This window comes from Pseudopipra pipra, chromosome 6, assembly GCF_036250125.1.
Source record: "Pseudopipra pipra isolate bDixPip1 chromosome 6, bDixPip1.hap1, whole genome shotgun sequence".
NCBI lineage: Eukaryota > Metazoa > Chordata > Aves > Passeriformes > Pipridae > Pseudopipra > Pseudopipra pipra.
In genome coordinates, this window is record NC_087554.1 from 51,864,862 (window position 1) to 51,891,258 (window position 26,397).

Genomic DNA, 26,397 nt, shown 5'->3' on the forward strand with positions numbered 1-26,397 from the left:
TGCTCTAGTATTCACTGGGAGCTCTAAATTCTCTCTGTAATAAGCACTTTGAACAAACTCTACTTGGATATGTTGAATTAATTATTTGCTAAGGATAGTCTCAATCAAAATAAATGTGTTCCTTGAATGTGTCTATATGCAAGAACTAAATTGCTGAGTAAAATTAAAGACCTTCAAGGATGCAGAGAAATGGTAAAATATAAATTCTTTTCAGCAATTTTTCTTCCCCTAAAAGACAATAAAGGATGCTTTCTGTGTTGGGTTAAAGGACTGAGAGAAATGAAAGGTAAAAAACTGGACACTATCCGTTAAGCTGAGAAATTTAAGTTTAGCAGCTCTTGGTGGTTTATCAATGTGGTAACATAGGTAGTATGAGATATAATAGCAATTCATTAAGGCTATTGGTCAACAGCTGCCTGAACATGGGCTAGCAGTGTGCCTAAGTGGCCAAGAAGGCCACTGGCATTCTGGCCTGTATTCAAAATAGTGTGCCCAGTAGAAAGAGGGCAAGTGATGGTCCCCCAGTACTTCGCACTGGTGAGACCACACCTCAAATCCTGTATTCAGTTTTGGGCCTCTCACTACAAGAAAGACATCGAGGTGCTGGAGCATGTTCAGACATTGGCAACAAAGCTGGTGAATGGGCTGGAGCACAAGTCCTATGAGGAGCAACTGAGGGAGCTGGTGTTGCCTAGCCTGGAGGAAAGGGGGATCAGGGGATATCTTATCTACCACTACCTGAAAGGAGGTTGAGGCAAAAGGGAGGGTCAGTTTTCCCAAGTCACAAGTGATAGTACAAGAGGAAAGGGTCCCAATTGTGCCAGGGGAGGTTTAGATTGGAAATCAGGAAAATTTTGTTCCCTGAAATGGTTGTCAAGAACTGCACACAGTCTGCCCAGGGAAGAGGTGGAATCAGTGATGGGTTAACGGTTGGACTTAATGATCTTAAAGGTCTTTTCAAACCTAAAAAATTATATGATTCTATGAAATCTGTGTGTAGCACTGCCTACTTAGAACCAAATCTAAGAAAAGAAATTTTAAATTGTGGCTTTTTAGTGACTTGTTCCAATGATTTCAGAAGAAATGGTTTCTTTGAAATGGGATGGAGATGGGAAAGAATAAGTGCAAGAAACATTACTTAAACAGAGAAGAGCTGAGGCAACTTTTCTTCTTTATCTCTGCTGAGAGATGACAGGAAAGGGAGGAAAAGATCGAAAAAGATTATTCTGTAACCATCTCACAGAACATCTCCTGAGATTGTGTTTGTCCTTTCTCAGCACAGTTTTTGAGAGGACATGCTGAGTACTCCCCATTGCTTCAGTCAACAGAATGTCTTCCAGAGAGATGGGAACAGTATCTGGAAGGAGGGAGCACAGATTGTGGGTAGGGAAAGAGGGAACTGGGGACAAGGCAGTTGGAGGTATGGATCAGCTAAGGAGGGGCTGTGAGTAAGGTTTGGTTTATATGGGCAGAGTTTGAATAAACTTTTAACACTCTTGACCTCCAAAACCCCTGTGTACTTCATTAATCATCCTGTACACAGACAAGAACTTTCAGAACATCTGGCGCTTTCCTGAAGATCTCCGGTGTATAGGAACTTCAGCCTTTAATTTCAAATCACTGTGAACTTTAGATCAAAAGTTGAGATTGAGATTCTGCGTCACTCGCAAAAAGAGAAATTTTACATCTCCAGTACTTAGCAAAGAATATTTTTGGTTTTGGGGTTTTTTTGTTTATTTGTTTTAGGGGTTTTTTGTTGCTTTTGTTTTGTTTTGTTTTCCTAGTTTAAAGGAGAAATTACAGGCCACTAATCAGCCATGGCACATGCACACACATACACTATTATATGTGAATACTTCTGCAATGTTACTTTATAAGAACCTTAGACACTTCAGTTTGATTAACACTTTGATAAAACATACATTTTCCTTGAAGAAAGTAAGGCCATGGGGATTTGTTAAAAATTCAGAGAAGTAAGATATTGCGAAAAGATTTAATTCAGTTACAGTAAGTAATACATTCTACCAATGTAATATGGACACAAAAAAAATGTTAGATCCCTTGAGAAATTAGGATAATATTGTTTGATCCTTTTGAATGTATATAATTGCATTTATGTATGTGTCTCTATGTATATCGGTATTTATGGAAATGTTGTTATGCATGTCCCTGTGTATGAATACATTTATAAAACAAACCCATGACCATAAATCAGCTCAACAGAAAAAGCATAAAGTAGACTACTGTACATCTTTATTTAAAATACGTAGGATGCCAAGACAGAAAAACACTAAAAAAGAAATACATATTGTTTTTGAAGCTGAAGCATCAATATGGTTGTAATTTTAATGTTTCTTGCTGGAAAAAGGTCATCTTTGGCGAGGTCGGGTTTTTCTTAAGGTCATTTCACATTGAGATATCTGCCTGCTTTTGACATTTCATCTAGAAGAGGCACAACTATTCTGACACATGAAATGGGTTCTTTACAAACCCAATGGCTATTTCTATCAACATCTGTTATTCTTACACAAAAGGGGAATATGCATTGATTGCAAACAAGGCTCCGCATTTTTTTGAGAATATTAATATATATATATTTTGTGCTTAAAGGTACAGCAATGTCCATTTGAAATAGAAGCAGAAGACAACACTGATCTATAAAAGACTGAAAAAAAAGGACCCCTTGGATGGCATTCTTTGCTCTTAAATAGAATTAAATAAATTTAAAGATGTTAATTGTTGTTAGTAAACTGTCACACTGATTTCTGTAAAGCAGCAGGGCAGTGAAATTCACTAAGCATTTATGTAATTACTTTGTGATATTGACACAGAAAAAGCACAATAAAAATCTCTTTTTTTGCATTTTGTGTGGGATTTTTAATTGCATATTCATTTGCAAATTTCAATTCCCTCTAGCACTGAGTATGATAGGAAAAATCTGTTGCCATATAAATCTCCCGCCTTGTACCCCCATATTTTCAAACCCCAGAATTGTGTTTGTGGAATAACATCTATGTAATTAAAATAAACTCTGTCAAAGTAATGCAGACTCACAGGGACAACTGAATTTTCCTGTAAGACAATCCAGGATTCCACTGGCTGAACCCTGGCCTAGTTCAAGAGCGGTTCACAGAATTGCTTTCCCAAAGAATATCACAGGGAATACCATAGTTTGTCCTTGCTCCTTGCTTGCAGACAGCTCAATTAAGCCTTGGACAATCCAAAGCAGAAGCATTTACTTGATCGTTCAATAGTTAGGATTCACTAATGGAGTGTTGTGACCAGTCATGTGATGTTATATCTGTTCCCATATTGATGGTCTGTTCTTTATGAGCCATTGCTTTCTCCCAAAATGAATGCCATTTTATCAGAAAACAGGTTTTGTTTTCTGATTATATTCCTTTGGCAAGTGCTCAAATCTGCTGTTTGTGGATGTTTGTAGGAACATAGCTTTGCTCACATAAGTATTTGAGAACAGCGAATAATAAAGGACATGAACAGGCTAAATCCAAACCCCATTTTCTGATCTAACAAGCTGCAAGTGAACAATTTTGGTACTATCTCTACTGGCTCACTAATCTTGCAGCATCAGTAAATTCTACGTGTTTGGAGTCAGCGTGCTTCCCTACTTACTGAAGGTGTCATATTTATCTTCTCTGCAATATGAGGATGTATGGCAGACATTCATAGTGAACTACAGGTGCTGCTTTTCTGGATTGAAGCCATATGTCCATAGGGCATTGAAGAGGTTAATATCCAGGTGTAAGAGCTTTATTGTTGGAACATGTTCTTCGTTTCTTCCAGACTTTGGCCTCAAATAAATGTCTTTAACATATTTATTAAAGTGTCATAATTAGATTTATTTAATGTACTGGGATCCAGAGCATGTCAGCTCTGTGGATGACTGAAAAATGCTTCATCAGCTTTTGATGGCTTCATAGGACAGCAGGGCAACCTGCTCCTATTTCCCACTAATGCATCTCTGTTTGAAAACAGGGCTTGAACATTCTCAGTTTAAGCATTTACTGATAGAAGGAAAGTGAAAACACTCTCATGTTCTGCAGTATTACATTTGATTAGAAAATAATGCTTGGGGTATGAATACACTGAAGTAATGTTAAGGAAACATTAAAGCACCCTTAAATCTGCCATTTTGTGCCTAGGGCTTTACAGTTATCATTTGAAATGTGTGGCCTTTTTTAAAATGGTTCCACAAGAGTAGCAACTGCTGCATAATGGTACAAATAAAAATAATACTGAGGTGTAAGTAGTGGCTCTGATAGTTGTACATATTCTCATGTAAAGCCTGGAGTGGCAAAATAGATAGTTTTCCAACTTTGAATAACATCATCAGTACACCTTGCTTAGCCAGACCATGGAGCAGAGAAGTAAGGAAGCACAAAAAATAGCAGCTCGAGTTGTGCCAATGTGTATATAAGTACAAATTTGAACTCTCTGTTTTTATATAAATAGTACACATAGAATAAATAGGAGCCAGATGAGACTATGGTCTATAATGGAAAAGCAAAACAACTTCATGTCCCACACTGATTTATCACATAGGACAGCCTGAAGCTACTTTCAGCAATCACACTGGTTACACATAGACAAAAGGGGATTTTGGGGAGCTGTCAGCTGATAACTAATGAGAATTTCAGCTCTGGGCTTAGAAATATAGGGAGTGTTTATTATGCTGGTAGGTAATCTAGCAACAAAGAAAAATTGTGCAACAGGGGTCTACGCATGTTTCACTTAAGGAGAGGTAGAAAATACTTCACACCAGAGCAGACCAAGCTTTCTACCAGGCCAGTTTAACATTTCCTCCATACTGGTTTGCACAGTTGTCCCCTCTGGTAGTAATCCCCACAGCTTCTGGATCGCAAGCAGCATAAGGGCTCTCTCTTCATTGCACTGTAATAGTATAAGATTGAATGATGATTGTCTGTCCCACCTGAGAAATCCATATTTATTTTTGCAAGGATAAGCCTAACAATGAGTCACATGGCTTTCAAAAATAACTGAAAATATATGGATGTAATTTTCCTCCAAAAAGAGTTGATCAGGTGTTTCACTGGGCAGAAGATACACAGACGAGGCAATGGGCCCTGTGCTATTTGCTTGTCTTTATTCTCCTACCCCAACCAGTTAAGAACAAAATGTGAGTAGAAAAGGGGAAAAAGGGTATGTATCTACTTGCATTGATTTGAATAGCAGGATGATAGTTATCTTCAGTCACTGAGGTGGGTGGGAGCCTGACACTGAAAGAATTTGAGGAGGAAGTGCTGAGTGAGAAAATCACTGCCTAAGAGAAAGGTTGCATACTCGGCACACGGAAAATATGCACTCTGTAGGTGGGTATTTAGTAGACTAAGGTAAAAGAAGGAATATGCAGAAGGAAAATTGAAGAAAGATTACACAGAGGAGAAGAAAGTGAGCTGTCTGAAATGACCAGCAATGGTCATTGGTGCCTTTGCTGATGCCACTGCATATTGATCTGTCTCTTGGTTTGGGATTTAGACTTCCCTTACTCCTCCATATACAACCTCCTATTGAAAGGAAGGACCAAAGAAATCATTCTGAATATCTTTCTCATCATAAACCAGTGATTCAGATTCTTTCTTCCATTTTCATCCTTTGTTGATTGAGTTGTCAAGCACCCAACCTTGGCAATAGAAGCTGAAATAAGCAATATCTTCATAGCTTTGCCATGCTGTGTCAGTACTGAATAACTGAGCCTTATCGACTACATGCTGGGTCCAATATTCAGCTGACTTCCTTTGGAATTTTTATTACCAGTTTTTATATGACACTCAGAAAGGCCTTACCCACAATGAACTGTAAACTTGAATTCTGCTTTTCCTAGAAACCTGTTGTATTGAGTTTTGCTGAGATGGAGTTCATTTCCCCACGGTAGCCCTCAAAGTGCTGTGTTTTGCATTGGTAGCTAGAAGGGTGTTGATAACACAAGAGTATTTTGGCTACTGCTGAGCACAGCATCAGTACTGTAATATTCCTTCCTCAATCGAAGGCAAGATCCTTGGAGGGGACCCAAGTAGGCCAGCTGACCAAAACTGACCAAGGGGTATTCCATACCATATGATGTCAGCTCAGAAAAAAGGTTAAGGCAAGGAGCAGGAAGGGGGACATTCATTGGAGCAGACAATGGCTGCCTGCTAAGGAACAAGCTGAAGCCCTGCTTCTGGGAAGTGGCCAACCATGGTTGCTCATAGGAAGTAGAGAATAAACTTTTGCTTTGCTTTTGTGCACGCAAGCTTTTGCTTTTGCTTTTTATTTTGCTTTTGCTTTAATTAAACTGCCTTATCCCAACCCATGAGTTGTTTTCCATCTTACTGTCTCCCCTGTTCAGCTGGGAAGGGGAGTGATGGACCAGCTGGGTGGGCACCTGGCGTCCAGCCAAGATCAACCCACCACACCCATAGAAAGCAGCAGAAAGAACTCTGGAGGAGTTCTGCCTATAGCAACCAGTACTTGAGGCCATTCTCAAACTGTGCTCTGCAAGTTGCACTATAACATGTCAAAAACTCTTGGAGTTTCACTGGAGATTTACTGGACATGAAATCTAGCACATCGATAATCCTGTTGATGGCAGTAGAAATAGAAGTAAAAATGTTTTGGTATGCATAGTGGTATGAGAACATTCATGCATACATTGATAGCTCTAGTTCCAACAGTGGATAGAAGAAAACCCTTCCTGACATCTCCTATTTACTCATATGCACAATACTGAGACACAAAAGCAATTCACCTGGAACTCGTTCCAACACATTCCCTAATACAGTGCTGTTTTATGGGCCAATTTTGTCCTTTATCACATCCCAATAAACTGATACAGTTGATAAGTTCAGAATTTTAATCTTTTTGGCCCAAATGGAATTCACTTCTCTTATTCCTCAGTTACTGATGCTTCAATTCAGTGATGATAACAACAGGAAAACCTCAACAATCCCTTGATTCCTTTTTCATGGCAGGTGGTGGGGAGGAGGACAAAGGCTAGAAGGAGAGACAGGAAGGAATCCCATTTCATTTGGCTGTCATCCATTTTAGATGTTTCTGGATATGATGCCTCCAGTATGTTTTCCATCACAGCTGTTTGATATTGAATGTTATAAAAGTGTATTTCCACTACTGCTCAAAAAAAATCCCCAAGGCTGTTTCTGGAACAACGTAAAATGTCTTTACGTGAAACATTCAGATGATCTTATAGTTTTGAAGTCATTCTAGTAGGGAAACACGCTCTAGGGTCATGGATTCCTAATTTTTGCCATCCTTCTAGTACCATATGTTTTTATAGTTTCTGTGAATGAATTAATCACACACTTGAGGGCACACAGGTTTTGCATATGATTTTACCTAGATAGCATTTTACTAAGTTATCAAAATCTAGCCTTTTTTAGGGAAATCAGAGATTACCTATTATACCTCTCGGGTCAAACACCACTCCTTCATTAATGTATTCTGGTTGTTTCTCCCAGTAATGTATATATATACTTTTATCTCACTTTTCCAATACAGCTATGAGAGAGCATCATAACAAACCACCTCTGGCACCTCATCTTCAATCAGAAGAGGAATGACTATTCTCAAGAGTCCACAGCTCCACATTATTAACATTCTGTCCCTGCATATCCACACCTAACCTTATCTTATTTCTTGTTTATGTGGAGTCTTTCATCTTTGCATAATTTTTTTAAGCAGGAAAGAAGAATAAAACACTCTACTGTATAACTGATTTTACCCCAGAAGTAGAAAGACTAACTATCTTTTCCAACTTTTTTAGAAGCTACTCTTAAACTATTAAGATATTCTGTATGGATTGGGCCAAACTATCCTCTGGAGTAAACTTGCAATAGGAAAGATCATGAACATCTACAACCAGTTTGTGTGTTGTCTACCTGATTTTTTTTTTCTGAATCTGTCCTTCAATACCCAAATTCTAAATTATGTGTATGAGGAAAAACAATGACCAATAACTATTGTTATTTATCACTGTTGACACTACTTATTTTTATCCAGTTACACATCCTGCATGAGGGAAAGAAAAAAATGAAAACTAAACTGAAGTTGTGCTTTATTCAAAATGTTATTCACAGCTCGTTGAGAGGTAGTGTGAAAATTCAACATTAAAACAGGACTAATCCTCAACATCTTAACTCAGTCAAAATTATGTGTTTAATCTCATCACAAATACAAAACTATGTTGTTTCTATTAAAGAATTTGCACTTGTCTTTAACATATCCTTTTCATCAGCATTTGATGGAAAGAGACTGGAGACCTCTGAAAGCTACTCTGAGAAATAAAGTTGCCATATGTCATGTTGTTGAAAGAAACGTATATCGGACTCAATTTTAATGAATAGCACTAATTTCCAGTTGTTATAAAAACATTTTTTGGATACCCTGCCATCATGCCTAAGGACCATGAATTTCTTCAAGCTTTCTTTATTTAAGAGGTAAACCTTATTAAAATACATGGTGGAAGTGAGCTTGAAGATTTTTCCAGATATTATTTTTCCTGCAATGAATGTATAATAAAATTATTTGTGTTTTCATTGACTTTACATGTATTCAGCAAAACAATGTAAAAGTCTATGCTTTCATCTTAAGGTTTTCTTTAGAGGGCTTTTAAAATTTAGGCTATTGGATCATCAGAAGACAAGTCCCACAGCAAGAGACCCAGACACTTTCATTTCATATTGTATATGTTTTCATTGTGGGTGAAAGAGAGGCAGCTTTATGCTTGCTAGTGTGGATTTTACCTGCCGATACTTCCCTTGAAGTTTGTGGCCAGAGGCTGGTTGATTCACTTTGCCAGTAATGATGGCTTATTTGTGGTTACTGAATCATGTAAAAAAAAGTTATTCTTGCTATTTTTAACATATTTTTTGCTTGCCTGGCATTGCTACCGAATTGCATTAACTGTGCTATTGAATCTACATACACAAGAAGCCTGCCTAGTTTCAGCTGTAAACTCGGATATTGTTATACTATAACTGGGTTTGTACTTGTCTGTGGGCCTTCTACCAAGAAGAATTGGGTTTGCGTGCATTTCATAAATAATCCATTATTATTTTCATTGTATTAATGCAATTTTTATTGTTTAATCTATTATCGTTTATCAATAATAGATTTTGATGGAATGATTAAATGAGAGATAGTAATCTTTAATTTTTTATTGTATCAAAAAATCTCCAATAAAGGTAGCTTGCTTTCTTCCATACATCGTTACTCACAAAATGAGTAGTCCTTATTCCTTATTTTACAAGGAGTGTGCTTGATTTCTTTTCCAGAAAATAGTTGAAACACCCACATGATATGATTTCTTGTTTTCCGCAGTTGATGAACCAATATATGACAGAATCACAAGAAGCAAAATATTTTCTCAAACTTTTTCTTCTGAGATAAAGTTAGGGTAAGGAGCATTTCTTTAGAACAAAGGTATGCTGTACAGAAATATCTTTTTCAGCAGGGACAAACACAGTATCTTGTCTTTAGATGTAGGATATATTTGGACAGTTTCAGGCTAAAATGTCTAATGTGAATTTGGATAAATGGATTTGTAGAGATATTGGATGTGAACCATGAAGCATAGCTTTTTTGTTTGGTTTTTTTGTCGCATTTGTTGCCTTCCTGCATAAAGGAAGATATTCTGCTTTTTTTTTTTTCCTGTGGATGAGAAATTAATGGTCAGCCACTGATGCCTAAATCTGTTTCCAGAGGAAGGGGAATGTTAAGCAAAGCATTCTGGAAAATTAGTTTCTGAAAGCAGCTGAAGGATTTCAGATCTAGTTAATTCTTTTTGTTTGATAATATATCACGTAAGTCCATGAGAATCAGTGTCACGAAAAGGATTGTGTTTGAATTAAGGCAAAAAATTATGGCTTTGATTGTAAATTCAATAAAATGTCCAATATTAGTTGAAAATTTTTGATTTTGTTACTAATATGTTTGTTTCTGACTTTGATGAAATGTTAATGATTTTCTTCTTCCTTTTAATTTCTCTATATATTTAGTTTTATTGCAAAGTTGCAAAACAGTGAGCAAATTGGGTGAAAATACAAAGAAAATCTCAGCAATGCCTTTTTCTTTCTCTTCTTTTCCAGTGGGAGAAATGACAAAACCAAAGCAAACCAAACCAAAAGTAAACTGAGACATCATAGAATCGTAGAATCATAAACTCATCAAGGTTGGAAGAGACCTTTAAGATCCTGAAGTCCACATGTCAACCCAGCATTACCAGTGTAACACCTAAACCACTAAACCACATCACCCAGTGCCAGGTCCAGATGCCTCCAGGGCTGATGACTTCACCACCTCCCTAGGCAACCTATTCCAATGCCTGGCCACCCTAACAGTGAAATCTTTTTTTCTAATATCTAGTCTGCATCTCTCCAGTCTCAGCTTTAGGCCATTTCCTCTGGTCCTCTCACTGCATACATGGTAGAAGAGACCAGCCCCCAGCTCATTACAATCTCCTTTCAGCAAGTTGCCCCATGAACCTTCTCTTCTCAAGGTTAAACAAACCCAGCTCCCTCAGCCATACCGCATAAGATATGTTTTCTAGACCTTTCAAAAGCCTTCTTGCCCTTTGCTGGACACACTCAGTATCTCAAAGTCCTTTTCAAAATGAGGGGCCGACTGAACACAGTGGTGTGGCCTCACCAGTGCCCAGTACAGTGGGACAGTCACTGTCCTGGTCCTGCTGGCCTCACTCTTTCTGACACAGTCCAGGCCACTGGCCTTCTTGGCCGTCTGAGCACACAGCTGGCTCATGTTCAGCCAGCTGTCGACCAGGCCTTCTTCCACCGGGTAGTTTTCCAGCCACTCTGCCCCCAGCCTGCAGCATTACATGGGATTATTGGGTCCAAAGTGTAGGACTCAACACTTGGTCTTGGTGAATCTCATTCCATTGGTCTTGGCCCATCTTTCTAGCCTGTCCATCAGTTTGTGAAAGACCAAACAAAAAATTCATCTCCAAATGCAAATTTCTTTTCTGTTTTTGTGTTTTGTTTTTTTTTTTTTCCTGTTGATTTCTTTGCCAAATAGTGGATGACATACAAAGTTTTACAAAAGTAGTGGGATGTAATTAAAAATGTAAGTTAGGAATTTTGAGTCAGCTCTAGTCTTTTGTAGCTTTTAGATACCAAAGATCACGCTATTATTCTCATTATTATTTTTAACAGATGTACAGAGTAGAATGCTGTTAATTTGCAACTATTTTCTTTTAGTAAATATGTTGTAGGGTTCTGCTCTGCTAGTTATAAAGTTCACTACAGTAAGCAGCAGTGACATAAATATTCAGGTTTGGTTCCTGTGATTTTGAATGGGCATATTTTAACCTAAGTTACCAGAGCTCAGCAATGCTGGGCAGTGCAAGAAACAATTAAAATAAATGACAAGAATCTAACCCCATCAGTTGTTGTTTTCCTTTGTCAGGAGTTACATCTTTGGATGCTTCCTAATGTCTAAACAGCAGCACTGACCACTATTTTTTCACTTTTTTTGTTGCCAGCATTAGGCAATTATTCTTCCTAGATACTGACCATGCTATCACCAGCCATACATATGTCACATGCAGGTAGGATCATTACAGCGCATGCTTGAGGAAATTATATATGTATGCATTGCTTAGGAAACAAACTAGTGCAGAATGTTCTTGTCAACTTCATTAAGAAGTAATTTTCCTTCAGAGAACAAATTCCATTCTAGGCATTGTTTGACATTAGTTATGGACAAACAAAATATTTATTGTGAATTAGCTAGTAAGTGAGCACAGCTTTTAAATTTATTTCTATATTGTTTCTGGGTTTTTTTGTTATATTTGTGTCAAAATTCTTATTTCCAGGTACTCACAGACTAGTTTAAGCAAACAAATTACAGTCTGTCAATTGCTTGTGAACTATTCACACTGACTATTGGTTAATTATTGCTTCAAAACTGTGATTGCCACTTAAATCATATAATTCTGCTTTTTCTCCTTCAAGTCAGTGGAAAGACCACTTCTGAAAATGGAGGCACTCATTAAAGTGCTTAATGTAGGTGAAGAAGATAGCTAAAGGCATCATTTTGGTGTGCTTTTTCTTAAAAGCTATGAAGCTGAGTTCGTTAGAGACACAGCTTGGATGGGACAATGCATTAAAATGTGATTTAATTAACTTATATAGAATAAATAATTAAATATTCACAAAATACCTCAACTTTGGCTCTTCTATCACTACCTTGCTTTCAAAGTACTTACTTTTCCATTTCCTCAGTCAATCTGTAATCACTAGTATGGCTGCATGCGTGACAGGCAGTGGTTATAAGTAAGCCACTATAGTTGTCATCAGCTCCAACTTGTTTTTCCTTCCATTAGGATTTCCTGATTATGCACTGAAAAGATATTTGATTGATAGTAGAATAGAAGACGTTTGAAGAAAAAAAAATTAAACTGAATTCGTGTCAGTGGGGAGGGGAGCTACCTCATTAACAAAATAATTGAGCTGTTAGTTAATTTTACTTGTTATTTGTTGAAAAGGACAAAAATCTTCCAATGAATTAATATTCTTCCCTCAAATGATTAAAAGAACAACAAAAGGATTTGTATCTTAGATGTATTTAGTAATTATGTCCCTGACACCTTTTTTCATATCATCCAAAGGCAGATGTAAAAAAAAAAAAACAACTGGTAATTTACCTAACATTGTAAGTGTCAGCTTTTCCTGATCATTTTTTCACTGCCTCTCCCCCAGAAATTGCTTATTAGAAGCAATTTCTGCTAATTGATAATTAATACCTTTACCTTTGTTAAAAACAGCTACTTGTGTATCAACACTCCCAGTTTGACACAGTCAGTATATTTTACTATTGATGTAAATACTGCATAAAATTAATAGTAAAAAATATTCTTGCAATATAAATTTTACATTTCACTTATTATTGTCCCTTCTTTTTTTTGTGGTATTCTACAGTTTTTCTCTTCCTTTAAGTCCAGAAATATTTTAAATAAATAACTTTTAAATCAATTTAGTAAATATATTAACATTTAAACATCATTAGACGTTGGACAGGAGTGTGGAAGAGTGACACAAAAGATGTCAGGTCAAACAGTGCAGTGAACTTTGCCTTCTTTTTTATAATTAACTTCAGTAAACTTAACTTTGTCATTGAAACTAAATTTTCTTTCCCTATATAAGAAATCATGATTTCACTAAACAACATATTATTTTTCATTATGTTAAGTTCAAAGAAATTGGTGATATCTTCAAAGGTCCTATGGACCTTTGTCCATAGGAACACAGGGCAAAGGAGTGTTATCTGAATGTGTTACCCATGACACACCATTGGAAAATTGCCCCAGAGCTTCCTTGCAACCTTATTCTTTCCCTCATACCCATTTTCTTTCAAGGCTCAATGAAATCAGTCATACATCAATATGATTGAAGCAAAGATTGCCATTTTATTTACATAACATGACCTTATTCAGGATTTCAGTGATGAACAACTGTCAGATTGTTGAATGCAGAGAGAAGAACTGACTCATGCTTTCAGTATTTGTTCTTATCTAATACCTTATTTTGATACCGTTTTAGCAAGGAGAAGCCCTTTGTGAAGGGATATGTTTGAGATGAACCAATATCTTGTTACACAGCAGAAAAGTTTAGGCACCCATTGCTGCATGTATGCAACAGAGATGTAAGCAAAGTGCGTGCTGAAGGAACCACAGCCCCAGTGCAGCCTGTCCTGGCTGACGGGGCTGAGGGGTAGCTCAAGGCACACAGCGTTGCAGTTGCACCCTCATCTAATACCCAACACACTAATTGTGGTTTGCTCCCTGACAAAAGTACCTCTGCCCTTGGTGTGCTAAAACACCATTGGCCTCCTTCTAGACAAGAAGTGCCATACAGCAGGTATCTGTCTGTAATGCTGAGAACTGAACCTGTGCCATAGCAAGAAAAGTCTGAAGAACCATTGTAAGTTCTTGGCATGAACTTTCATTTGAACAACCCTGTATTTTCAGGGGTTTCCATATAGTTTCAAGCTGCAGAAAAGGAGAAAACACTTCTATTTCCAAGAGTCAAATCTTGGACAACCATATCAAGATCTACTTTGGATTCAAGTGCTGACAGGTAAAAAGAAAAGAATTTGTTTATTAAGCCACTGTCTCAGAGCTCTGGAGGGTTTGAGAACTAAAATAATTTCTTAGTTCCACATACAAATGGACACCAGTATTTCTGAACTAGGCATGTCAGAGTAAACTTAAAAAAACTATTCTGGTTTCTTGGCCCTCTATTCTGTTTCCATCACCTCAGTCTTGTAAAAAATGAACATCAGTCTTTTCTCTATGCTCTGAGCATTGATGGCACATAGACATGACATCATCCACTCTGCAGTCATAGCCAAACAGACTCGATAGACATCAGTATACAGAAGATATATAAGACTATATCTTCACACCCAAAGAAATCCATTCGTATTTCACTGAAGAATTCTATTGGATCACATGGCCTTCTCAGCATATAAAATTATTTACATTTTACCTGCATTTATCTGCACTTGCCATGCAGAAAGGGGAGGAAATAAGATGACTGTTTTGGTTTCTCCCAACACCAGAATAAATACTATGTCTTGGTTTCAAAAGAACAATATACCTCACAACATGCAAAGAGAATTAATGTTAAGTAGTGATGCAAAATTCAACTGTTCCTTTTTCTATTTTTGACTTATGTTTCAGTGGTATAGTTACTGTCTTCTCTGAACTGCAACAGAAGCTCAGTTGGTTCATATTTTTGGGAACCAGCAGACAGCCATCACTAGTGTATCAGAGTGATTCTGTTTCCTGATGTACAGTGATTCATACATACAAACAGTTGCTAAAGGACTGTAACTGGTTAATTTGGGTGGGTATCTTTCACACAAGACCTCATACTGCTCTTCAACCTGCTGAAATACAAAGTGCCAACTGGCATAACACTGTAAAACTATACTGCTAATATGAGACATATTAAGCCAAAAACACAAGCAAGTCCTAGAAAGGAAAATAAAGCAAACAGAAGGCAAATATTCATTTCAGAATAAAAGAATATGATAAAAGTAGCAAAGCATTGGTGATACACTAGACAAAAATGAGAAAAATAAAACTAAAAATAATTAAAAAAAATTAAAAAAAATCCTGATTACATGTTTTTGAAAGCTTAGTTTTAATATCCTTGTGTAAGCCAATACAATGAAATATGAAGACGTGGCTTGCTCAAGGTATTTGTTGCATCCTAATTCTGTGAGGTCATCATATTCAGGGACATTTAGGAAATTTCATAACTAGAGTCTGGTAGGATGCATTTTGCCCTTCTGCAGACATTTTCTGATACTCTGATGAATACAGTTTGTAAATAAACATCCACTTTTGGAAGGGAGTCGAGTAAGTTGATATATATTTCAGAATCTTAATTTTTTTTCTTCATAATTTGTCCTTTCTCTCACATAAGTATACTTACCTTACTAAATAAAAAGTACCTTTAAATGAAAAAGGGAATTTTTAATTTCAAAATGTTGAAATGGGTTGTTTTAGTTATTTTGGTTCCATTTGTTCCTAATTTTTTGGGAAACAGGAAATTAGCCAAAATCAATCTTTTACAGCTTAGAGTTTTGGTTCCAATGAATTGTCATTTTATGATGAAGATATGTTACATAAAAACCCTCCCAGACAGGTTATAAGAGAAGAAGGAAAGGAAACAATATCCTTTTCCCCAAAACTGCACATTGAACAATGACTCTTCAACCACCTTGAATGCTTTATTTTTAGAAAGGCGAATATTCTATAAATCAATACTGCATTGTCCATGGAGGTGTTCTTTGGTTTAACACCTTGATTTTGTACTGTTTTTTAAGGAGAAGACAATTTCTGGCAGAGTTGTTCTTTCCTAGATGGCCCTCCTGTCAACCATATACACATTCAGAGAAGTCTTTTTTCTGTAATGCTTTTCTTTTAATCAAAATTCCAAAGAAGTGGACATTGATATTTCCCCCAGGCCTGTGCCTGCTGGACACTTGGGAAGTGATTTGAGAGGTATCCACAGGCTACTGATGGCAGCAATCTCTTCTAGAAGTGCTGAGCTCTGAAGAAGCTTTGCTTTCTTCTCCGCACCTCCCAGTGCATGAGGTGTCACTGAACATCAGTTTTGACTAAATATATTCTTTTATTTACTTTCTCTGTTCTGGTGTTTTCTACTACTGCTCACATATCCACAACATCTACCCAGGACACACAAGATGGTTTTCCTACGCCAGAACTGATATCCAGCATCAGATGGGATTAGTGTTTCAGTCCATCAGTGACAGAGACTGAGCACAAACATGAATAGGAGAGTTAAACATAATTTTTGTTGCCTCTTTCCAATGCCTTCAATATCTGATTCAGGCTCTCTTTCCCACTGGTGACTGGTTCTGCTCCTGAGCATTTTACAGGGGTCTCTAGGTCTGCAATAAGCTCCGAAGATGTGACCAAAAGACATGGACAGCAAAAGAGCCCTCTAGGCCTGATCAGTTAAACTTCTCATAGATCCATTGGATCCCAGATCACAGGAATATATGTGTATATACAGGAGTTATTTAAAATAGACCAAACCAGTGGTGCTTGTACAAAAAATAGAGGTATAAATAAACAAATATACATACATTTCAATCTTGATTTTTCCAGAACAACATTCTAGGAGTGCTTTGCATTTCAAATGGGACCTGACTATATGGAAAGTACATTGTACAGTAGAATTAACTTTTTTTTGTTCAGCCATTTTTTGCTGTTCTAGATACAGGTCATGACCTTTCACCTCCTGTTTATTTCTTCTCATGTTGACCTTTCACTGAAGCACAGGGCTAATTTTTTGCTCCAGTGACCAAGAATAGGAATTTGTCACTTTATTCAAAATGGAATGAATACAGGTATGTCTGGCATTCTCAGCTGGGCTTAACCCTCTGCATGCTGAAAACAGTCAAATAGCCAAGTGATCTCTATTAGGAAATATCTTTTCTGAAGTTGTGCTATTTTTTATAACAAAAGAGTTTTGCTTCTTTTGTCTGAAAAAGGGTTTTTCTTTTTCTGTGCGCAGCCGGGTACAGTTTTCTTTGTTGCAAAATACAATGAACTAAACAGAAGAAAATGACAGGTTAGAGGTCCATAGAAATTTGCAATGGTTCTAAGGGAGAACTTTCATTAGTGTTAGGAAATAACCTCCATATTAATTGTCTGCTGCACAAACAAAGTTTTATGTGTTATCTTTGACTGAGAAAGAAATAACTAATTTCTCCAGTAAGATGCCAGTAATGAATTCTTATGGACTAATCTTAATAAGTATGTGCAAAGTAATCTATGCTTCTCATGTTGAGTTATAAAATAGAATTCTTTTCCTTATGCAAATACTTTCACTGGTACTTATCCATCTATTCAAATTTTCTGTGCAGTAGGGCTCCTTTCTCCATCTCTAAGTTCTGTAAAGGGAAAAGACGTCATTGCATCCATCCAGGATTTGAAGTTAACACTTAAGTCCTGTGCTAGAATTACAAAGGTGCCAGCAAAAAAAAAAAAACAAACCAAACCAAAACCAGTAGGTCTCAAGTGACAGTCAATAGATTCAAGCACTACCTGTCAGAATGGAAAAAGTTGTTCCATGAGCAATGGACTTTCAGAGTGTGATTTCCTACAAACAAATCCTTAGTGCCCCTATGGTCTCACTGAAGTTACTATTGCCTCACTTTTCCTCTTGGTAGCTATATTACAACATTTTCATTTCTTCATGATGTGCCCATATCTTTTCTCCTAAATACACATTAGCATTGTTGCCTTCCCAGATCTTGTCATTACCTGACAAGTACGTGCCTGAGGTCTGCATGTGCCTTTTGGCCTGCCAGTGTGTGTGAGCTGGCTAGCCAAGAAAACAACACTGCTGAGCTCATGGCACTGCCCTTCCTGCAATGGAAACACTCGCTGGGGCCATTAATCTCATAAAACTTGTCAAGTATTAACATATATGAGCACTTTACCACATTGATTTAATTTACTGAAATTATGTTCAAAGAGACAAGAGATGGGGAGAACAAAAAATATAAACGGGATGCTCCTGCAGGCTTTCTAAACCTCAGGAAACCAAGATAAAAAAGACTCAGTGGCTTCAGACCTTATTACAGGTCACAGGCTGAACCAGTCCTGTGCTTTCATCCAGGAGAGAGACCTCCCAAATATGTGTCCAGTGATGCCAGTGGTTCTGATCTCAGAAACATGAAGGAAGCCCCATTTGAGATAATTTGTATGGCAGTCTTGTCATACAAGTTAAAATCAGTAAAATAATATAAAAATATAAATTGACATATTTTTTAATAATTTGAAAATACCTCTAAAATCTCCAAATATTTGGTATCTTCCAACAGTGTCACAACCATATAAAGAAAAGGACCAGAAAGGTGATTTGTAAGGTCTGCTATGTGGACTGGGATCTTCTCAGAGGACTGCAATTTTAGTGCACTACAAATTAGAGCCAAATTTGATGTGCTGTTTTTAAAAGTAAAATTTCATACCCTGGGGGAGGTTCTTCACATACCCTCGCTGAATGGGGAGTATCCTTAACCCTCTTTCCTCAGTGCTGAGCTGACTGCTGAGCTCAGTGCTGACAGCCTTGGCACAGTTTGGCTTCCCACAGCCCCCTGAACAAAGGATGTCCTGAGTTGCTCACTGTTGGGTCCATTTGTGGGTGGGTGTATGCTCTTGGGACTGCAGGCAGATCATGGGATTCAGAAGCATTGTAGTTTGTTCACTTTCCACTTCAAACCTCAAAGTGACTGTAGATATTTCCAGTTCTGAGAACAAAGAATACAGATGTGGGTGAAGTGTGGTACATTTTTAGAGGCAATCACAGTAACTGTAGCAATAACATTCCAGAGAGGCACAGCCTATTTTTGCCTTTCAGTTAACTGAAAAGTCCCTGCTTTATACTTTCCAAGGCAGAAAGCTAGATCCTACACTTGGATAAAACATGATTTCCAGATTCACCTGAAGAATGCCAGAAAAAAATATCCATGTGACATAACAGAAGGACATGAAGAATCCTACAATCAAGATGACAGTTTCAACTTTTCTGCAGCAAATACAGTCTCCTGACAAGCACATGTTTGGGAGAATAATGCTATGAAAGCATTTAAGTACAGCAGAATCTATTTACTGTAGTAGTTACTGGTGGTTAATACTAACCCACCTTTGAAAATTCTTCCTGCTCATCCTATGTAGGGTGTTTTAGTCACAACTAGAATCATATTCTTCCTCTTCTGGACATAAATCACGTCATTCACTGTTTTCAGTCCTCACCTTTCAAAGTGCAAAGCATGATGCCAGAGGAGTGGGAGTCAGTGAATAATATATGATTCCAGACCAGTAGACCTTTAATAGCTTACAGCATTGTAATTGGGGCTGCAATTCATCCATTTGTTGACAAGTTAAGGACTCATCTTTTGCAGGCTAGTGGAAGTTATGCTCACCTGTGCTCTGGCCCAGGTGAGCATTCATTTGTTCATCAGTATCTCTATTTTTTAATAATTTATTCCTCCCTATTATAATATATATGTACATAGATTATTGTTTCTCACTGACCTACACTGTCCATGGAGCGTAGGTCAGTGCTACTGCTAGAATGAGATCAGCAGCAGTGTCCTGGTCTGATCAGGGACTCTGGCTCCTTTCCTGAGCTGTAAGGCTTTGTGTAAGTGGCAAAGAAGAACCAAAACCACTCCTGCTAGTCCTGGCATTTGCATACTTAACTGCTTCTATGGTGACCACTTAAATACAAAATGCTGAATGCTGAAGGGGAAAAAAAAATCACAACCTTAACAGAACAGAACAACATCCCTAAACAGCCCAATACAATATTTTTCGTGCTGTACAGTGTTTTACATAGGAGTTTTTTCTGTAGGATCATGCACATGCTCTGATTTTGATCTTTTAAAATTTCTGCATCCCTTAGGTTGTATCCTTTCACTCTAGAATAGCTCTCGTTGTGATAGATGAACTGGAACAAGTGTGGGCTTCCTCACAGCCACTTCCCGTCAAAGTGCCCTGTGCTAAGCAGCAAGCTGTGCAGTCAAATGGAAGGAAGCACAAAAGTCCACTTTTCCCTTATCCCTTCCCCATGGCAACCTGACCAAGAACAGTGACCCCCAGCAGCACAGCTGAGGCCTGAAACTGTGCTGAATTACTTAGAAAGAGCATCTACTGACCCCAGCCATCAGAACCCAAAGAAAATATGTGACCTCTAACTGCAGAATCCCTTGTCCAACATTGCATTTGTACTGTACACAGCTAACATAGGTCAGACCTTTTCAGGAAGCTGACTTAATGATTCTCAAATCTAATTTAAAGTGAACCAGTGAACCTAGAACTATTCAGCAGACATGTTCTGCAATTAAAGGGATTTACATTAAACAGTCAAAAACCCCATAGAAATATCATTCCTCCTTGAATTAGGTATTGAAATCAAATAGTTTTTCTCATGGCTGACCTTTGTTAGTTACATGTAAACTGAACTGATGATGAGTCATTGAGCTAGCAAATTAGTACTCATAGTTGTTGACAGGGTCAGCAAGAAATCTACCACATTTTTAAGCAAAAATAAAATCATCGTGTAGGTATTGTCATATGTACTTCTTGTCCTTAATGACATTCAGAAACCATTGGCAACGAGAATAAGAAAAACAGGAGATTTTGGGGTTTTCGCACTCTCTACCGAGTGTAGTCAGAAATTTAACACCATAAGCTTTTGTTAAAAAGCTCTAACAGTATCTATTTGTTGTGCTTTCAACCATATAAGTAATGGAATTGACCTCAACAGTGGGTAGAAAAAGGACCAAGCTCACTAACTCTCTATCTTGGTTAATATTGTTTCAATAGTGTTATAGCCCATTTTATAATGCTTCTGCACAACCAACTGTTTGGCTTGTGACAGCAAGGTATACCAATAAATCATTACAAGAACATTGGTTCTGTGATTAACACTTAAGACCATATGAGTAATTTGGAGCACAGCTAAGCAGGGTCTTGAATGTGTTTTTGAGTGAGAGCACCTTAAAATTAACAACTCTAACAAATTTATATGAACAGCATTTTAAACCCAGAATGAATTTCAAAGGTGGTTGTTTAGCAGACTTGACTTGTTTTAACATCTGTCTGTTCAGGCTTCTCCCAAGGCAAGGGAGTTGCAGCTGATCTCCACAATGAATACATTACTGTGGCCATTACAGGAATTCAGAATAGCTGCATGTTTGATATTGGGTTTGGCCATTCCGATTTCATTCTTTCTTATTGTAGTCAACATTCCGCATAAGGCTCCAGTGTGCAGAGCACAGTGCCCTAAATCAGTAGAAAACACAGTCCTATGGAAATATTTAAGATGAGAAACCAAGAACCTAACAGATAAAAATATATTCTGCTACAAATACTCTTATTTTTTAAAGCAGTTTCTCTTTTGCCTATCCAATTTCACCTTTTCTCTTCCATTGAAGGCCTTTTGGCATTTGTGCTGGTCCTCTGAATCTAACTATTTTGCCTGTCTTCCAGTATGTTACCCAACTCTGTTGTTCCTTCCAGTATTTGGCATTTGCTTTGGAATTATGTTTGTCCATCTGTTATTTGTCCTTTTGGTGATGCGTTCTGCCGATTCCCATTTGTTCCTCTCAGCTTTCTCAACAATTTGAGCTTCTGAAGTGTTGTGGCATCAGTCAGCTCTATCTTGGCCCAGGACAGTGTTTGTACAGAATGACAGAAACAGCAGAAAGTAGCCTAGACTGATGGTTCTTTTTCTTTAGGAATTCACAGGCATACCTTCTTTCCAGTGGTCATTCCCACTAGATGATTTCTCTGGTTCAAGGAACGTGTAGTGTAAGGGGCTTTCTTCTCTTTTGGTTTCTCTTTTACTCCTTCCATTTTTCTGGATGTTTGTAAGCAGTGTGAAACCATAAAAAAGACTATAATGTCAGCAGATACTCTTCCAATCCTCACTGAGCTTGCACTTTTCTGTTACGTGTTCCTTTCCTTGTCCTATATTAACTCTCCACAAAGCTTTCTGGCCTGGTCTGTTCTAAGGAGAACAACATTTCCACCTGTTCCTACTTTTTTCCCCAGTTATATCTTTTTTATCCCTTAAAACAAACCACAACCCCTCCCATGCATTTGCTGAACATGACCTTCACTTGGCATGACTTCATTTTTCAGGCTTAGAACATTATGTAGACAGAATTCCAAATTTGTCAGCTCATAAGTTGCCTGTGCACAGCAGTATGGCATGACTAAAGGGATGCTCAGCTATTGATCAGTAACACAGATTCTGTTTTTTTTCCCCACCACAGCTCTGAAAGCCCATTTTAGGTTCACACTATGACAAGCCATAATATACTGGCTTTATCAATTATACTGGGTTTGCAGAGCTTTGCTTGGCAGTCAGTCTCTAGGTAGGATGATGTCTCTTTCATACATTTCTTTTAGATTTAGGCTCATTCAGGAAAGCATACTTACTAGAAAACTATGTTTCTTAGAAACATAGGACATCCTCCTAGAAAACCTTACTTTTTGTGAGTGAGGATTTAGTTTGTACTGGTGATCCTTGGAGAGATCTGAACGGTGTAGGTGAATGAAGGGTGCATTATTTTCAGCTGTTAAGTAAGGCATTAGTTAAACTGTTTACTTAGATGCACTGAACTCATGTAATTTCTGGCCTCAACTCACTGAAAGCCATGTGAATTTTGCCAATAACAGGAAGATACAGTTATTCAACAGCACTTGTCAGAGGAGGCACGTCTTTGAAAGGACGGAGCTTCCTTTTCTTCCCTCTTTTTCCCTTCCCACCCCCAACGAAAAAGCTCCCAAGCTCATGGTTTTCATTACATAAATATTAGGTATTAAGAATAATTCATGAAAAGTTTATGATGTGGGTAGGATGCTGGTTTTGATCAAATAAAAAAATCAGGAAACCTAAATTAGTAAGGAAACCCTGAACAAAACACCCATGGTATGTACAAGTTCATTGGGGTTTGAAGATAAGTGCTTTGCACGTGCAGAATGAGTGGAGTATGCAAGTCCTTTCTGCTCCTGAACATCCAAACCAGTTCTGGGTCATGCAGAACAATCAGACCACTGTGCCTACAGAGAACAGAGAAACTATCATAGCAGCCTTAGATTCTTTCTGAAAATTTGACACTATCAACTAGATCTCATCCAAGTGAGCCGGATTGCCCTTGAGCTCTAGCAAAGGCAGGTGGAGAACGCACAAGCTGCTTTGGGATCATCTTGCTGGCCAAATGTGCCAGAATGTGGAGCACATTAACATCAGCATTATAATATAACAGGCATGAACATGACAGGAGGGATGAAAAGGAGTCAAGAACTGCTACCAGCACTGCAGATCATCACCTCCTGATTGAAATCACTAATCAATTGTTGCTCTTTAATATTTTGATTCTAGTCTAAAATCATAAAGTGTGTGCCCACAAAACACTCCTGGACACTCAAGACATGGAAAAGCATAAGTGCTAGGTAACACATTTACAGTTGCAAGAAAGAGGTGTGAATAGTGCAGTAATGACAAATGTATTCAGTTAATTACAGTTTCAGTGTTGATCATAGAAGGTCCTTTGGTAACAAAATTAACATAGCGACTTTCAAAGGAAAGGCCAGGTATAACCAGACAACAATTGACCGTTCGGTCTAACATGGTCAGCAGTCATTAAATCACATCTCATTCTTATTCTTGTAATACATCAATCCAGAAGTTGCCATCACAGTGCGAGATGTCAGTTTATGAAAGTACTAATCAGCTGATACATGCAAATATAATTATTACACATCCTGCAATGTACAAGGAGAGAGCCACATTGTCTCTCTAGATGCTACCCTGGTGAAATGTACAAATGTAATAATTTTTCTCTGCAGGAGGCTGCTTACCTTATATCATCAGGTTACAAGATTTTACACTTTTAAAATAATTAAAACATTCCAGTTGCAGCCATGTCGCATTTAAACAGCAGCAGCAGCGATGGGAGGATTACAGTCACAGCCTCCCATACTGCATACAGGCTAAATTCAAAGGCTTGCTGGCTGTAAGCTAGTTAGAAGCATTGAAAAAGTGGGATTTAACTTTGCTGTTTAGTAAAGGGGAAAATAGAGTAATCTCCACAGACTACTAGCCCTGTAAAGAACACATTGTTAGTCAAAAGAGAGAATGGCAATTCTGCATTATAAACAAGAGAGCATTCCTCTCTTTTTATTCCTAAGAGCTACAATTAAAGGATGCAAGTCATAAAACAGTGTATTATGTGATGCATTGTTTTTAATCTCGCTGCCTTGTTTTATATATCAGGTTCATATAATTCTTCAGACGGGAAAAGGCTTGTTCCATAAAAATACAGAGTACTGCATCTGAAATATAGGTTCACGCACAAGCAATGTATATATTGCCAAACCAGCAAACTAACTCACTTAATATACTAAACTTCAGGTTCTTCCTATATTATGTGAAATGGCTTGAAACAGGAGGCAGCTGCCAGGAAACATCACTGCTTCTTTGCTCAAGAGAGACAAGGGAAGGAAGAATGAAGAAAAAAAATTCCCTCGATGGATGCCACAATAGCATGTCTTTCATTATCGCCCTGTGTCAAGGCACTGTGTAATGTTCATTGTGCATGCATAGTAAATTACTATTTACCTGCCAGTGCCTTTGATAAGTCAGTCTTTTCTCCCTCTTTTCGTCCACACAGCATGGAACAGTGAAACCTCTTTGCCTATAATTCTTATTAAGGTGATACCTTTTCTGAATAAGAAAGTACACACTTCCAAAGGAGGCATTCTCTTGGGTTTTTAAGGGCCATTGTTTTTATTGTTTTCCTTTTATTTCTCCCACCCTGCTGTGTTTTAATGCTATAGTGACTTCTGTGTATACAACTCTCATATTGAAATGTCTGCCGCAGATATATGCAATATTAAAGAGTGCTTATGAATTTTTGACATCTAATTAGTCGCTACCCAGTTAACATGTCAAGACTCAGAGGGATTAGGGAGTCAGCCCTTTCTGAATAAGTTAAAGCTATGCCCTGTCCTTTTCATGTATTATTCTTTAATGTAGGTGGTGATTATTTTGCTGTGATTAATTGATGAAGCTCTTTGGTCTGGCAAGTGTTACAGAATTCACCATTCCTCACTTTTATTTCTCTCTGTAGGGCTTTCCCACTTATTTGAAAGGAATTGGTTCTATTCGGTCTGTGAAGCTTCATTGTCTTTCCTCAATACATGCACATTGGTTTCTCTTAAGATTTTATCTGTTTAATTTTATATCTTTTCTTCTATAAAGGAAGAAGGTAATTAATAATGCTTATCTTATTCTAAGTCACATGTTTCAAATGGGGTTTCTGTAACGTGTTGTTTATTTTTATTTTTGATATCTAGTTTTAGACAAAATTACAGACGTGTATTTTAAAGGATAAAAATAGATTTGAAATTTTTTTCTTAATGCTTTACAACATCCCCCACATTCAACAAGGTTTGGAGGATTTCAAGGTTTCTGGTCCCTGACTACAAGCAATATTTCACCTAAGCAATTTTTTTTTTTTAGCATTTTGAGTGGTTTCTTTTTTCTCAAAGATGATATAATATTCTCTGTTGTCAGTTATGGTGAATTATATCAATTTTAGAATCCAAATGGAAGCCTTAATTATACAATCTCTGTTTTTCATGTGCACGTTCCTTTATAAAAGGAACAAAAAAAAAGAAGAAAAAGGGAATGTTGAGGCAAATCTTTAAACACCTGTAGAAATCTAAGTGATGCATATTTAAAACAATGTGATCACTCATAAATTCAGCTGTGTGTCAAGGTTCCTGCTGACCTGTGGTGCACTCCAAAGGAATGTTCCATTGATTATATACAGCTGTGGATGCTCAGAAAGAAACAGCACATATGTGTGCTTCATGGTCTGATATATTTGTTGTATCCCCCTCTGTGTAAGTGATATTGGGTTCTATATAAAGAAACAATAAAAACGTATGCTGAGCACATAATGGCTGTGCCGTTTGCCTACACAGGCACCACGCCACCAGTATTTAACTCACTGCTTTGTAAAGCACTGGAAGATCTACCTTAGCTATGAAAGGCACAGTAAAAACATACACATACACAAAGTTCTTTTTTTCTCTTTTTTTTTTTTCTTCTCTTTCTAAAATATTGTGAAGGAGCATCCTGCTCTATTGCATTGTGTTTTGTTCATCATTTCAATGTAGTCAGCTCAAGAGTTTTGGGCCTTGTAAAAGTGCAACCCAGTCAGGCAGCTTCCCTGAAAGGATAAAACCAGAAAAGGAATTTTCTGAGTACAATGCAAGAGGCA

General features: G+C 37.5%; 1 long non-coding RNA gene across 1 annotated transcript in view; it reads left to right on the forward strand.

Annotated features, from left to right (window-relative positions):
• Positions 1-2,874, forward strand: part of LOC135416227 (uncharacterized) — a 78,058-nt gene extending 75,184 nt beyond the window's left edge. Inside the window, exon 7 of the long non-coding RNA XR_010431491.1 lies at positions 2,611-2,874. This is a non-coding gene — a long non-coding RNA (uncharacterized LOC135416227). The remainder of the gene's footprint in view (positions 1-2,610) is intronic.
• The last annotated feature ends 23,523 nt before the right edge of the window (positions 2,875-26,397 follow it).